At 39.9% G+C, this 14,546-nt stretch overlaps 1 protein-coding gene and 1 long non-coding RNA gene across 11 annotated transcripts in view; one reads left to right on the top strand and one right to left on the bottom strand.

Annotated features, from left to right (window-relative positions):
- TTC39B (tetratricopeptide repeat domain 39B) overlaps positions 1–14,546 on the bottom strand; it is an 86,814-nt gene that overhangs the window by 35,884 nt on the left and 36,384 nt on the right. Inside the window, exon 1 of one of the 10 annotated variants that reach the window (XM_051772327.1) lies at positions 8,299–8,975. The exons of 8 other annotated variants lie outside the window; for them this stretch is intronic. The gene's annotated coding sequence lies outside the window, so the exon portion shown is untranslated. Of the gene's footprint in view, positions 1–8,009; positions 8,029–8,298; positions 8,976–14,546 lie in introns of those variants that run through there. One more of the 10 variants, XM_051772325.1, reaches the window with a different exon arrangement.
- Positions 4,421–6,471, top strand: LOC127463203 (uncharacterized). Its single transcript, XR_007900696.1, has 2 exons — positions 4,421–5,409; positions 6,317–6,471. It is a non-coding gene; the product is annotated as an uncharacterized LOC127463203 (long non-coding RNA).

The following is a 14,546-nucleotide window of genomic DNA, read 5'->3' as shown; positions in this document are numbered from 1 at the left end:
CTGTCAGCTCTTTACAACACAGGCAAAATAATCAGCCTTATCTCATGAACAAAATTTAATTGCCAGCAAATTTGTTTTGTTCAGCTACTGGTCTTATTAACCAAAGTCTCACCAGGCTACTGATATTGAAAATACTTGTAGTTATCAGTGGGAGCAAAGCAAAACTTCAAAGAATAAAGACCACAAAAACATGAAACTAGCAATAATAATTCAATTTTACGCTAATCGTATTAAGACGGAAATCTGATACAAACAAAAGGAGTGAAAATAAGGTCTTCTAAAAAATTCAGGGTATACAGAGAGGATGCTATTTTGATTATAAGTATCAAGAAAACCAGATGTATTACAATTAAGACAACACCTCCCAAGGCATAAATACTTCAGCAAACAAATGACCCTTAACATTTACAGAGGCTTCATCAGAAAAATCTTGTAGAGGTATTCGTTTCCATAAACTCAAATAAAAACCATCCTGTGTGTGAACTACAGTATCAACAGCTAGGGCAGAAAGAAACTACCATCCGTAGCACTCTACTTGAGCAACATATAAGCATGCATCTGCTAGAGTATTTACTGCCAATTTAATGATAACAAAACAGCTTTAAAATGGATTGCTCTCAGTTGGTTCTTGTCTTCTGCAAAAAGATTGTCTTCTGCAAAAAGTCAAATAGTCCTCATACGTTGTCAAAATCTGATACTATCCCTATTCAGAATGTTTCTATACTTTCTGAAGTGGATCCTTCCCTCTGCAGCAATGAATCAGAAAACTCAGGATTGAACTCTTTATGTTTTACCTTGTCAAAAAGAGTAACTATCTTGTCATGAGTCTTAAACAGCAATGACATGAACTCTTAATGACAAATAACAGCCAATCCTTACTAGAATATACTCTGCAGTTCCATTTTCTTGGCTAGAAGGCTCTGGATATTTTTGAACACTGCTCTACTTAAACTGTACTGATCCCTTGGAATGTCCAAGAACAGCAGTCATTTTAAAGCTTTTTAGCTGATAGGGTCCATCTTCTCTTTCCATTATCCAGGGGACTACTGTGAGACACACTGTGGCATGAAGCTCTGTGCTGACATGTATTGTCTTGCATGCTTCGCCTAAAATAAACTCAAGCCTTCAACAGAAGCCTGTGAGGGCTGGAACCCACTGTCTTCCTGGAGGACTTTCTCCCAGTCAAGATCAAAAGACGTACTAAAACTGCAGTATCAAAGGTCACAGTTTACAGCTTACAGAGATATCACTAAATTTTCATGTTCACATCTTGCATGGCTTTACACGCCAAAATGCACTTGATGTCTTCTTGGCTGGCTTTAATATATAGCAAAGATCCAAAACACTTGAAAAGCTGTCACCACCACATCACCAATCATTTGTTAAACTCAAGTGATCCAGATCCTTTGTGTTACTTCAGCAAAGGACTTTGTCGCTGGCATCCTTCTTTTTGCTGTGTTTTAAATTTAAACTATGTATATTGGGTCTGGCTGAGCTGGAGTTTATTTCCCCATAGCAGTCCTCACAGTGCTGTGCTTTGCACTGGTAGCTCGAAGGGTGTTGATAACACACCGGTGTTTTGGTTACTGCTGAGCACAGCATCAATAGTGTAATATTCCTTCCCCAATCAAGGACAAGATTCTGGGAGGGGACACAAGCAGGCCAGCTGACCCAAACTAACCGAAGAGATATTCCACAGCACATGATGTCAATTCAGATATAAAAGCTAAGGAAAGGAGCAGGAAGTGAGGGGCATTCATTGCCTCCAATGGCTAAGGAACCATTACGCGTGCTGAAGCCCTGCTTCTCAGAGGCAGCTGGCCATCACTGCTGATGGGAAGTAGAGAATAAACTTAGGGTTTTTTGCTTCACTTTTGCTTTAATAAACTGCCTTATCCCAACCCACAAGTTGTTTTCCATCTTTCTCTCTCTCCTGTCCAGCTGGGGAGTGATAGAGTGCCTGGGTGGGCACCTGGCATCCACACTATGCCTCAAATTAGAAGTGTATTGCTAGAACAAGGATACTATCTTCCTTAATTCTGCAATATTTAAAAATTATTAAGAACAAGGCAATTTTTAATGAACAGGTTCTTCGCTGTTGATCCCTGACAGTCATCAAGTATTCAAACATTAGAAGTCCTGTAGTAGTCTGCTACTACTTCTGTCTCTTCAGTCTCAGTGAAATAGAAACAGTTATCCTTTACTATGATAAAGACACCTCCTTTCTGCCTAACTCTATAAAACAACTATAAAAATCTTTTAAAAAATAGAGGGCTAGGCCTGGAGCCAACACGGCTACAACCATGCAGAGCACATGGCAGGGAAAGCCATGTGTCTGGGCTATCAACAAGGTCCACCTGATGGCCTGTCCACACTGCACCCTCTGGAGCCTCCAATTGGTGGTGGCACCCCTCACTTTGGCTGGGGGGGATAGTGAGTGGCAAAGATCCCGCCCAGGGGAAGTGGTCAAAGTCTATAAACAGACACCCACATGGTCTCCATCTGCCCTTGCCCTCTGCCCTCCTGATCTGTCAACATGTGACCTCCAGAGTGTTAAATATGTCTTTCTCCTCTCTTTCCCTCTTTATTCTTTCTTCTCTTAATCTCTCTTCCTTTACTCCTGTGGGCAACTTAAACACCTATTTCCTGTATTCACTTAAATTATGGGTTTTTCACTTAAGTTGTATGGAGTTTGTGTTTGCTGGGTGTAACAAAGGTTCCCTCACTACAGCAGTGCTTGCTAGTCTCAGTAATCCGTTGTAATGCTTTTGAGAAGTTGCATGTTATTTCTGCAAAATCCTTTTTGCCAAAATGCCGACTTTCTCACCAAATTAAAAGAAATCTCTTAGAGAAAAATGTGTCATTTTTCTCTGGATGTGAACTCAAGGTATCAAAGAATCAAAGACTTTGCAAAGATTCGTGTGGGTGAAATCTCTCAAAGTCTAAAATGAAAGTGTACAACTGGTAAAAGCGTGGAACTTCTGGACCGGGTTGAAACAGTATCTTATCCCTCTCATCCATCCCTTATATATGAGCCAACAGTAATACTTCACTTTTCTGCTTAGTGCTGTGCCAAAATTTAATTTGAATCATTTCATAAGGGACAATGTTTTATCTGCTATCACTGTTATCAATTATTTGCACAGAAACTAAGTTGCAACACAAATCATCAAACAAAAGCCCACTACTTTGTAGGAGTACTACCTACCTACCACAGAGCAGCAGGTTGCACTAGTCCTCATGGCAAATGTCCACCAAGAGCATTATGACAGGAAGTAAAGGTCAAAATAAAATAAGCTTATTGCCAAATCCTACTGAGATATTCTGTTAGGTCTATGTTTAATGCTCTGGATAGTTTAGTGAAGGATGGTTGAAGGTAGTACAATCCACAGACAGGACATGAACATACAGGAAATGTTCAAAAAGTAAAGAAAATAGCTTTCTAGTTGTGTGGAATTTTCTTCCTATTACAAGGGACTACTCTTAAACCTCACAACTGGGAGACTCCTGTATGGTTTGGTTTTAAACAACTACAAGCAGAGATGCATGACCCTCAGGAACGATTTCTGTATAAAGTCTGAAACTTTCATGAAAGCAGAACATACATCATTCTGTGGGAGTACTGACCTATATAAGAAACTGCACACACACCTCAACCCCGCACTATGCTAGTGCTGGCACATCTTTCAGTATCTTGATGGATAGGTACAGGATACACCCTCTGAAAAAGCCAAGTGTGTCAGGAAAGCCTCCATGAGTCTGGATTTTATTTCTCTGCCTATATGCATGCTATGCATACCTCCCACCCGGAGAACAACTCAGAAATGCAGAATCAAAGTCAGTAACCTTTCTCACATTTGGACCCTTCTTGCTGCTAACACATTAAAGCATATTAAATCCTTGACATTAAAGGTATCTCAGTATTTTTAAATGGCCAATCACATCCAGTTTATGAACAAAAAGGATTCTTAACATTTTTTGTTAGCTTAAAATGGTCAGGGAAAAATAAAAGATCACATGATCAATATTTCTTTCCTAATGCAAACAGAAAAGTTGTTGCAAGCTTTTTTACCATTTCATCTAAAGCCCAGACTTCAACAACTCTTATAATCACACAACAGAAAAATCTTAAGCCATATGGTTAGGTGTTTGAAATTATTTCCAATTTATACAAATCACTTCCTATTCCAGGCTATTATTATCAATAAAAAAAATCTAAAACCTTCAGCCATCTGATCAGTATAGTAAATGATAACTTATTTTACCCATATAGTAAATCCACTAGTCATACCTCCGCAGCAAATTCTGCATTTATTATGTATACATCCCTTCTTATGAGAAGCATGAATTTTAGGTAAGTAAAATATTTATGGTAAAGATCGAAAAAAAAATTCATGCTGATGTAAGACAGACTGTTCCCTTGAAGGTGCAGTGTCTTCCCTATTTCAGAACTTCAGTAACACATCCTGTAGTCTGTATCCTAAACATTCATTTAAAGAAACCCAATTGGCAGCAAAACTATCCAGTGCTGTGCTAACCAAATTTGCAAACAGGCAGAAATTACTTTAAAGCTTACTATATTAGGGTGCATTCAACATCAGGCAGATTAAAAAAAATCAGCAAGCAAACAAAAATAATTTAAAAACCCACAAACAAACAAAAAATGCACAACAGATAAACACACCCTAACAACGCTAATTTAGTTTAAATTACATTAGTTAACATTCTGGCAAAACCATCATGATAACACATTTATTTTCACTTATTCCTCCCTCAGGACTTCCTCTCACACTGTATTTAAGATCACATTCTATAACAGAGAGAGGAAACCAGCATTGTTCATACCTGAGCCCTTCCTGGGTACTAGCTTTCACTTGAATATTTGAAGACACCTGTCACCCACAGGCCTGGAAACAGCACAGGATGGAAACACCTCATGCTACAATTCAGTTCAGAGAGGTTGCACCTTCTTCCTCAATCCTGCGTGGCTATGAGATAGCAGCATTTAGCCAGCTATTTGTAAATCTCTATCAGTGAATTCCTGTATTGTTGCCAGAATACCAAGGCATCTGCCTATACTATCCTTTGAATGATCAAGTCATCTCACCACTAGGGCATTTTCCCTTTCTTTAATAGTAATGTGGCTTTTGTTTCATTGTTTTGAGGGTTTTGTTTACTTTTGGGCTTGGTTTGGTTGTTTGGAATTTTTTAAATTAAATTATTTCCTCTTGCTTATCTTACAGCTGTGGCAGAAAAGCTGATGCAGAGCAAAAGGAAGAAACAATAGATAGCTGATATTATACATTTGTATACATAAAGAGAAAGCATTGAAAACTATTTTTCAAAAGGTACAGCTGTAGATACAGAATTGGATCTCTCAGAAAAACAGAGGCAGTGAGAAGGGAAGAGGTGAGAAAGAGTGAGAAAAAAATGAGGCAGTTGCCCCTCTTGCAAATCAACCATTATTAAAATTATATGCACAAAAATGAGCTGAGAATAACTTCACAGTTTTAGCTCCACCTTAGCATTGTCAAAAAAGGTCAAACTGACAACTTTTCAAAGACTACTGGAATTTCACTAAGAGAGCATTTTAATTGATCAGTCGTTACACCTTACCAGGTATAATGTTACATGTAATATAACAACAAGGCAAGGAAGACAGATGGCAGATAAAGCTCTGTTACTTACAGACCAGAAGTCTGGGGGCAGGGGGAGATGCTAGTATTTTAGGAAAAGTGTTTGCCCTCCCTTCTTTTTTTTAGAGATGGAAGTTCCAGTTTTAGTTCTTCTAAACAAAACAGGTTTACCTAGAGGTGACAACTGTTTTCTTTCAGGAGCTATTACTGCTCACAGAAGCAGAAATATTTGTAATACTGTCTTTTGACTGAAATGCATTAAAGACCCTCAAACACACTGAAAACCTTATATACAAACAAAAATTGGTTCTTAGAAGTCTTATCTGATCTTAAATTTTAAATGTCAAGATCACCACCTGTCAGGACACTAATAATGTTTCTTCTCTTTACATTCTGCATATAAGTCTTATTTGTGGTCTCAGACTTTGAGTGCCAGAAACCAGCCTAGCATCCACAGTGCTGCTTCGTTGGAATCTAATACAAGAAAGTGATCAAGAGATTTATTTAGCTTCCAAACATTTCCATGACTGAGTGGTGATGAGATAAGGGAACTTTCCTAGTGGTCTGTCTTATTGAAAACACGGATTTTGCTTATCTAGATATTTATTATCAATGCCATATTTGAACACCACAAGAAAATACTGATTGCTGTATCCTCACATATTATTACTACTCTGCAGATGCTACAAAGCAACTGAATAAGCACAAACAAAAGAAAATCTTGGCAAAGTTGATCATTGATCATCTGCCTGACCCTCGGGTGCCAGAGGAAATAGCGCCAAGACTAAGCTTATCTTGCTGGCTGACCATCACCCATCATTGCCAAGAGTCCACTCCTCTAAAAAAAACACCAAAAACCAAAAAAAACCAAAAAAAACCCACAGGCTATGTTTCTAGCCACTTTACTGTTTTATTTTTATTTTTAAATAAAAGAGACATGAGCATTCCCAAATGTTTCAGTTTTGGATTGATCATTAACCAGATTCAGTAAGCTAACAATCAATTTATTGCAAGTTGGGTGATTTTATTGTCTGAAGGGAAAAGAAACACTGGCAGCTTTATCTGACACCAAGTTCTTAAGTTCAACAGTGAATTGCACTTCATGTGAACAGAAAGGGAGACTCAAATTTTCCATAAGGACTCAGCGATATTGTGAGACATGACAACTACTTGGGTTACTATTTACCCACCTGAATATACACATACACTTCATCTGATCACAAAAGTGATTATAAAATAATCCTATTCAAGCATATCAAGTAACTCCAGCATGAAATTGACACAGCACTGCAAAAATATATGAAAGCCTAAAAACTGTCAGCAAAACAATCCGATCACAGGTATTTAGAATTGACCCCAGTTTGACAGAGTGGGTAGGAAAAAAAAAATCAAAGAATTATCAGTGTTGATTTGCAGGTAGGAGAAAAATCTGCTTTACACTATTCTGTTCAACACTAATGGAAATACACAGCAGCATAAAAGATTATCAGATTTATTAATAGAACTCAGTGGTTCGACAGTATTTTTAGATGTAAGTTTTAACACAAGATCTTTGCAGGTAAACTGCGAACTTACTATGTTTAAATATTCCTTATCAGACTAATAGTTTATATCAAATAATCCAGCTGAGATCAATACATGCAATACTGGGTACAAAAACGATCACCTGAATATGGTAGAGAGGAATACTACCAAAGCTTAATATACAGCATGTAGATACAGAAAAATAGATGTTCACCATAAAAACAAAAATATAACTTAGATCTGTTCAACATTTTCCCTGGAGAGGAGGACTAAATAAGACATGTTGACAAGAAAATAGATTGAGAAAGATCCTCTTTGAAGAGCTAGCATGTACAAATAATAATTAAAGCTTACTGGCAGTTTTACATGAATTGAATAAAAATTTCACTTATGCTCCCATGGAAAAAAAGAAAAAAAATAAATCATGCTGCAAGTAGGACACCAGATCAGGCCAGATGTTTATGGGACTAACACTGCGTCACACAAATACTGGCTCAGATTCAAAGAGACAATTAGGACAGTGTGATCCTAGCAAGATGCTCTTTCTAAACTTCAAACTAATTTACTGGAATTTATTACATAGTGACTGTACAGCCCATTCTGGAGATATTCTGAAATTACTAAAGTCTCTAAAAGGACACTGCGTTATACTTAACATTTAGTACTTATAAAGCACAGCACTGTGTTCTATGAAATAAAGGTGTAAGTAAAATATTATATAATCTCAAATGGTTAAATCAGCACAGCTACCCAGAGCAGAGGACAGTCTATAAATAGAGAAAATAACTCTAAGTCTGATACTGTCTTTAAATTACCACATTTTAAAGAATAGTACCCCAAAATACACACCTTGCGGTGTTCTACAACATACAGCATCTGAGCTGATTAAGCACTGACATCAGCAGAGAAGCTTCTGCTCTCTAAAAGCATTGTTCACCACTGGAAAGGGCGGAAGAGAAACAATTACTTCATAATCCTATTGTGATTGGTTTTCCTTTATCTTCAAGGAAATCCATCTGAAAAGGAAATGTTGTAGTTTGACATACCTGCCAAAGTAAATTTTCACAGATAAAATCCCATAAATCTTACTACCACATTTATGATTTTAGGGATTATTAGGCAGAGGTAATATACTTACAGGATTACTTCAGTTAACTTCAGGTAGGTAAATACAGTCCCTGTGCAAAAATAAGTGCTGCTTCTCTCACTCTGTCTTTTTCCACCATGCACACAGAGAGAGAAAAAAAAAAAAAATAAAGAAAAGCAATAAAGAGAAAACTGATTGCTTTATTTCTCAATATCCATGAGGTTTCTTTAATGAATTATCAAGCAAAAACAATAAAAGTTCACATGCTAGCAGATGGGAACACAGGCGCTCTCCACAGCCGAATTCAAAAGAAATGTCAGTGAGTGGCAGCAGCTACAGTCAATGCTGGAAGCTGATGCCTCTGCGGGAAGAGGATGCTGGGAGATTCTCCCAATCTGTGCTGCAGCCTAATTCTAATCCATCACTCCTAACTGCAAGAAGAAAATGGAGACTTGAACACAAAGTGATTTATATTTGAAGACAAAAACGGAGTTACCTTAGTACTTCCTGAATATTAAAAAAAAAGCCACAGTAAAAGTCACACAGAAAAGGAAAAGTATACTAATGCAACTGCAGTAAAACTAGACCAAATATATGAGAGTTGATAGCCAGCAGCACTTCAAAAAATAACTAGCTCATGTTTGATTTTCATCATTTTGCAGTACTCAAACATATCAACACTTTTTTTTAATTAACCCTTTGACATTTTTTCCCAAGAAACCCAAATTTTTAGCTAGAGTTCCAAGACCAAAACAAATCACCAGCACAGAGAGGCAGCTAATAAACAGTTCTCTTCACAAATATCAGCAGCAAAATGAAAAAGTAGGACTGAGACGCAAAACAGCTACAACACAGATAGTTTCATCCCCTTGGTCTGATCTCTAGACAAGGTATTCTGAAAGCTCAGCACATGGGAGCTAAGCAGCAGAAAATTAAACTATGTCCTCCACCTTCAAACAGTATCCTTTAAAGCTGTACCACCTGGAGTAACAATACCTATTTCTAGCTATATTTACAGTTATGAACTGAGATTTACTCACAAAAATGTCTCAAAGAAATCCTTTAAAGCACAATGCAGGAAACAACAGGTTTGCATTTACTTATTTCAGATGTGTGCTAAGTAGTAGTAGTAATAATACTTCAACCTATTTAAACAACTTTTGAAAAAACATTCTTGTAAAATACTGGGAAAGGGTTGCATAGTATTTCCTAAAGCACCTAAGGAAACCTACGATCAAGTAAAAAAGGTTTTGTAAACCTTGTAAACCTTTCAAAGAGATGAGATGGGCAGCTGGAATTTATGGACAGCAGCACCTTGAAAATCAGGACATTTCTACCTTCTCCATAAAACTGTGCCCAGTACCGTTGAAGACCAAGGAGTTCAGAGATATCCAAGTTCTCCACCATGTGACTTGGAAGCAGTGCTTATGTGTATTATCAGTTAATATTAGGGGCAGTGGAAGTCAAAGTGCCAGAATTTCTGTCATCTTGATGGTACATGAAAGGCAGAGGAGTCTAAATCAAGGTTGACCAGTCACATAAAAATCGACCCACTTCCCCTCCAAAACATACAGTGTTCTCTTCTTAACACAGCATAAGTTGCAGACAGTCCACACTTGATGGCTCAGAAAGTACCTTCCAGAAAAAGCTGAGCGAATCAGGAGCACATTTCCACAAAACTGAAAAAAGCAAGCTTTCTGTCTGCAAATATCAACCAATGCTCAGATTTTCCCTGGATTGTCTTAAAAAAAAAAATGAACCAGTACCCACTCAAGACACCTTCCAACCTGATTGTTTCCCCAAATGCTCTGAGACAGTTTTTAATCATTGTGGGGGAGAAGGGAAGGCAGGGGGGACATGACACAACCAAACCAACAAAACATCACATTAGTAAAGACCAAAGAAGTTTTGTTTGCTTAATAGTTTAAAATAAAGAATGAGGCAAATCTGGTTTTCAATAATTTTTTCCTAAAAACAATCCTACTTCTCAACATGTGAACAAGTCATAGCCAGCAATTTATTGTTTTTCTTCATCAATGAATTAAAGCTCATCTTCCATTTTCTTATTTAAAGCATATTATGTGAGTTTAATGCCATGTTGTTAATCTATTTGTAATGAAAGAGCAAGCCACAGGGCAGCAAAACAAATATTTAGACTCAATTAAGACACATTTCTTTTGGTGAACACGGGATAACAGAAAAAACAGGTTGTGGTATCTTTCTCTGCACCAGCCTTTGAGTAAAGGTTTGCAAGGGTGTAGAAGGGATGCAGAGTTTTGGGTAGTTCTCTGTTAAATGTCCCTGAGTTGGTTTGTTTGGCTTTCATTTTTTCCTCTACCTCCTCCCCTTTTTTTTCCCTTCTTGCTTTCTATGAGTTATGGACACAGGTGGAATTGCACATTTCAAAGTCAACAGAAGATACCAATATAAAAACTAACACAATGTGGCCTGAAGTCTTCTACTCAAATACAAACACAGAGAAATCTTAAACCACAGGCAAAATGTGTGGTTGCAACAAAAACAGAAGTGTTAGGAATGACATAATTACTGTCCAATTAAAATCCTTTAAACTTAAAAAGTTTATAATCCTAGAACTGTGTGGGGTAGAAAAAGATTAGGGAAATAAGGATACTGTATCGCTACTGCAGTTCCAAATCTTGAGATGGACAATACTAAGTAGCTACTGTGTCATATTTTTTTATTTATGTAGCTACGAAAATATTATCTGCTAGATACAAAAATTACCTTTACTGGACATTTTATCCATTGACCTTGAAAGTCAAATATGAGAAAAGAAAATCTGATCATTTAAATTGTTCCTGCTGCTTCTCACCATCTTAAGACAATTTCAGAATCTGAGTTTAAATTTAAGAAGACAAGAACTGTTCCTATAAGTTTTTGGCTCCCTGAACTGGGGTTGCAGTTGGCCAAAAATCTGGGAGCAATAAAAAGAGTTTTTTCAAATATATTAATGTCAATAGGCAGTATAGAAATATCACTGGCCCATTACAGGATGAGGATGGTCACCTTACAAACAGGGACAGAGACAAGGCAGAGGTGTTCAATGATTTCTTTGCCTTGCTTTTCAACATGGATGATGGACCAAGGAGATCTCAGTGTCCTGAGCTGGAGGACCATTACTGCGGGAACAATCAACTCCCAGTTGACCCTGAAATTGTGTGGCACCTGCTGCTCCAGCTGGATCCCTAGAAATCTGTGGGGCCTGATGGGATTCATCCAAGAATCCTCGAAGAGCTAACTGGTGTCATCACAAAACCTCTCTTGATGATTTTTGAGCCATCTTGCGAATCCAGAGAGGTCCCAGTTGATTGGAAGCTGGTGAACATTGCCCTGATTTTCAAGAACAGCAAGGAGGAGGACCCCAGAAACTATAACTAAGTTATGGAGAAGATTATTCTGTGAGGTATTGAAAAGTACCTGAAAGACAGCACTGCCGCTGGTCAGAGCCAGCACAGCTTCACAAGGGAAAGTCCTGCTTATCAAACCTGATTTCCTTTTATGACAAGGTAATCCACCTAGCAGGTCAAGGGAAGCCAGTTGATGTAATCTTTTTAGATTTTATGAAAGCTTTCTACACTGTCTCTCACAGGATCCCTCTGGATCCAGCACACAGCTGGATAAACACATCATGCAGTGGGTGAGCAATTGGCTCTCAGGCCCGAGCACATTATAGTGAATGGGGTGACATCAGACTGGTGACCTGTCACTAGTGGGGTTCCACAGGGCTCCATCTTGGGCCCTGTGTTCTTCAACATCTTCATAAATGACTTGGACACAGGACTGGAGGGTACATTAAGCAAGTTTGAAGATGACACAAAACAGGGAGGAGCTCTTGACTCTCTCAGAGGCAGGGAGGCCCTGCAGAGAGACCTTGACAAATTAGAGGACTGGGCAATCACCAACCATATGAAGTTCAACAAGGAAACTGCCAGATTCTGCACCTGGGATGGGGCAACCCCAGATGTACGGACAAACTGGGGAATGAGATGGTGGAAGGCAGTGTCATGGAAACGGACCTGGTCAATGGTAAGTTGAATATGAGTCATTAGTGCCTTGGCAGCCAGGAGGGCCAACTGTATTGTGAGACACTGAATTATTATATTAATTATTGTCTCTGACCAACTCAAGTGGTGGGGGGAAGGGGAAGATTGAATTTCACAAAGGTGAAGTGGTGACCTGCTCCACACCCCAGCCCCTTGGAGCCTCCTTGGGCAGCACAGGAGCAACCATCAGCCAATGGCACATCACGAGCAGTGTCCCACACCATATCCTAGAGCCCCAGCCCAGGCCCATACGGGATGGCACACTGGATATCCCACCAGCAGGGGGATGGCCACAGGGGCCCAGAGGAGATAAAACCAGCACCATGAGGGCATCGTGTGGTCACGACTCTACCATCTGAACACACTATAATTCTCTCTTTTTCTCTCTCTTTCTTTACTTCCTCTTCTAATCTCCTTTCTTGAGATTTGGGTAACTTAAAGATGGATGGGTTGGATTTTGCTAAATTGGGTTAGTGTGTGCTAAGCCAATGCTTTTCACAGAATCAACTAAGTTGGAAAACACCTCTGAGATCATCAAGTCCGACCTTTAACCCAAAATCACATCAACCAGACCTCCAGGGATGGTGACTCCACCACCTCCTCGGGCAGCCCATTACAATGTCCAATCACTCCTTCTGTGAAGAACTTCTTCCTAATGTCCAACCCAAACCTCCCCTGGTGCAGCTTAAGACTGTGTCCTCTTGTCCTATTGCTGGTTGCCTGGGAGAAGAGACTGACCCCCACCTGGCTGTCAGGGAGTTGTAGAGAGCGAGAACATCTCCCCTGAACCTCCTCTTCTCCAGGCTAAGCAATTCCAGCTCCCTCAGCTGCTCCTCACAGGACTTGTGCTCCAGACTCTTCACCAGCCTCACTGCTCTTCTTTAGACACACTCCAGCACCTCAATGTCCTTCCTAATCTAAAGGGGCTCAGAAGTGGACACAGCTCTCGAGGTGCAACCTAACAAGTGTCAAGGACAGGAGAAGAATCACTTCCCTGGTCCTGCTGGTCACACTATTTCTGACACAAGCCACAATGCCAGTGGACTTCTTGGCCACCTTGGCACACTGCTGACTCATGTTCAGCTGCTGTCAGTCAGTACTCCCAGGTTCCTCTCTGCCTGGCTGCCGTGCAGCCACTCTTTCCTCATCCTGTAGTGCTGGGATGTGGCCAAAGTGCAGGAACCTAGCACTCGGTCTTGTTGAATCTCATACTGTTGTATTTGGCCCATCTCTCCAGCCCGTCCAGGTCCCTCTGCAGTGCCCTCCTACCCTCCAGCAGATCAACACTACACCCCAGCTTGGTGTCATCTGCAAACTTGCTAAGGGTACACGATCCCTCCATCCAGATGATCAATAAAGATACTAAACAGAACTAGGCCCAACACTGATCCCTGAGGGACACTGTGAAATGCTTTATATTGCTTGAATATTGCTCTTTAAGCTTTTGCCAAGTTCCCTTATTATCTAAACTTTGCCAGTAAAAGTGTGTTATTTGACCTCCTGATAAACGTGCGCAGTGTGTTCTCCTGTGTGCTCTCTCAAGTTATTAAAGAACTGAGGGGTCTTTTAATAAATTTGGCCGGCAAATTTTTGGAGCCTTGTATATTTTTTAAAGTAAAACCCCTTCAATGAGCTCATAGCTTGAACCTGGGGTCTTACACATGTCTTGAGGGAACATCAGGCAAAGCATTGCCAGTTGGTCAAGGGAGAGGATTGTCTTGCTCTGCTCTACACTGGAGTGGCCTCAGCTGGAATATTGCGTGCAGTTTTGGGCACTGCAATATAGGAAAGTTATTAAGCTCTTAGAGAGTGTCCAAAGGAGGGTAACGAAGATGGTGAAGGGCCTTGAGGGGAAGCCGTATGAGGAGCAGCTGAGGTCACTTGGTCTCTTGACCCTGGAGAAGAGGAGACTGAGGGGAGACCTCATTGCAGTCACAACTTCCTTGTGAGGGGAAGAGGAAGGGCAGGCACTGATCTCTTCTCTGTGGTGACCAGTGACAGGACCCAGGCCTGAAGCTGTGTCAGAGAGGTTTAGGTTGGATATTAGGTAAAGATTCTTCACCCAGAGGGTGCTTGGGCACTGGAACCCAGGGAAGTGGTCACAGCACCAAGCCTGACAGAGTTCGTGAAGCATTTGGGTGATACTCTCAAGCACATGGTGTGACTCTTGGTGATGGTCCTGTGCACGGCTAAGGACTGGACTCCATGCTCCTTATGGGTCCCTTCCAACTCAGC

The sequence above is a fragment of the Manacus candei genome, unplaced genomic scaffold, assembly GCF_025592945.1.
Source record: "Manacus candei isolate 608988 ecotype Guabito, Panama unplaced genomic scaffold, ASM2559294v1 h1tg000152l, whole genome shotgun sequence".
In the NCBI taxonomy this organism is placed as follows: Eukaryota; Metazoa; Chordata; class Aves; order Passeriformes; family Pipridae; genus Manacus; species Manacus candei.
Note: the sequence above shows the minus strand (reverse complement) of the source record. Positions and strands in the feature narration are given on the sequence as shown.